We start from the raw sequence: 1,498 nt of genomic DNA on the forward strand, positions 1-1,498 counted from the left end.
CTAATACGTAACAGACTTCATAAACTCTCGATCTTAAGCGAGACAGTAATCCAAATGATTCAAATGATGAACTATTTTATGGCTGTCATGGATTGTTATTTTAATTGCTATTTTATGGCTATCGTGGTTGTTGTTTTAGTATCTACTTTATGGCTGTTTTATGGTTGTCATGGTTGTTGTTTTCTATGTTATGGCTGATTTAATTGTTGTTCTATGGCTATTTTATGCCTGTTTTATGGCTATCGTGGTTGTTGTTTTAGTATCTACTTTATGGATGTTTTATGGTTGCCATGTTTGCTGTTTTATGGTTGTTTAATGGCTGTTTTATGGCTGATTTAATTGCTGTTCTATGGCTATTTTATGCTTGTTTTATGGCTATCATAGACTGCTATTTTATGGCTATTTTATGGCTATTTTGGATTGCTGCCCCTATTAGTTATCAATAGGTTGTTGGATTCTTTCATTGAATTTTTATCACTAAAAATAGACGTATCATATATTTGTGTGTATAGGATAAACTTGATGATCTCCAAGAAGTTGGAGAAACTCCTACTAATGCATTTCAAAAAGTTTTTGGTAAAGAGAATCCAGGAAGAGTTTGATGTTATGGAAGAACTGTTACAAAAATGTCTCTTAAGAAAAATAAAGAAATAGATGAAATAAAAAAACAAAGTGAAGAGAAGGTAACAGCTTTAAAAACTGAATTAGACGACCATAAGCAACGGCTGCAAGGATTGGAAGATATTGTGAAACTTATGTTGCAACAAACTTCTCCTAGTATAAATGTTGATGAAGCGCTTTCTCTCTTGCGATCTAAGCAATCGTCAGCAAATAGTGCACAAGATCCAAATTTAGTTCCTCGGCATTCTCCTCCATTGACTCATATTCCAAATCATGATTAGGTATGTGTGCTAAATTGTTGTAACACTTGAGTATACATATTATTGTATAGCTGATGATGTTTTGACTATAATTTTTTTGTTCATTTAAATTTGACTGCAGCTTTCTTATTGTTGGATGAAGTTTTCTGAAGACATAAAGGCAATTCTTGGCACAATGGTGAAGCACAAAGTCTTTTTGGTTTCAAGTGGACAACTTAGTTTCTTTTTTGTTTAAGTCTTTTTGGTTTCAAGTGGACAACTTAGTTTCTTTTTTGTTTAAGTTCATCATCAGAAAAATATGTATTTTGCTTACTTATGTTTATTATTTATTTGACTTGGTAATTTAGCAAGTATGTTAATTGGTACTTGGAAGACCTTTCTATATATATGCAATATATATTATTAGCTTATTCAAATGTGGGTGTTATATATCCTTCAAATATCATATAAATATAACAAAGGTAAAAAATATATTATTTTAGATATTAAAAAAGAGAACCTAAGAAAAACTCAATAAGATGTTGCTTTAGTTATTAAAAAAAGACAACTGCAAATAAACTTACATAAGTGTTGCATTAGGTCTATAAAAAAAGCAACTTAAAAAAATCTGGATAAGT

General features: G+C 30.3%; 1 long non-coding RNA gene across 1 annotated transcript; it reads left to right on the forward strand.

The window, feature by feature from the left end:
* Positions 628-1,054, forward strand: LOC110262770. Its single transcript, XR_002347757.1, has 2 exons — positions 628-902; positions 1,003-1,054. It is a non-coding gene; the product is annotated as an uncharacterized LOC110262770 (long non-coding RNA).

The sequence above is a fragment of the Arachis ipaensis genome, chromosome B05 (assembly GCF_000816755.2).
Source record: "Arachis ipaensis cultivar K30076 chromosome B05, Araip1.1, whole genome shotgun sequence".
Lineage (NCBI taxonomy): Eukaryota > Viridiplantae > Streptophyta > Magnoliopsida > Fabales > Fabaceae > Arachis > Arachis ipaensis.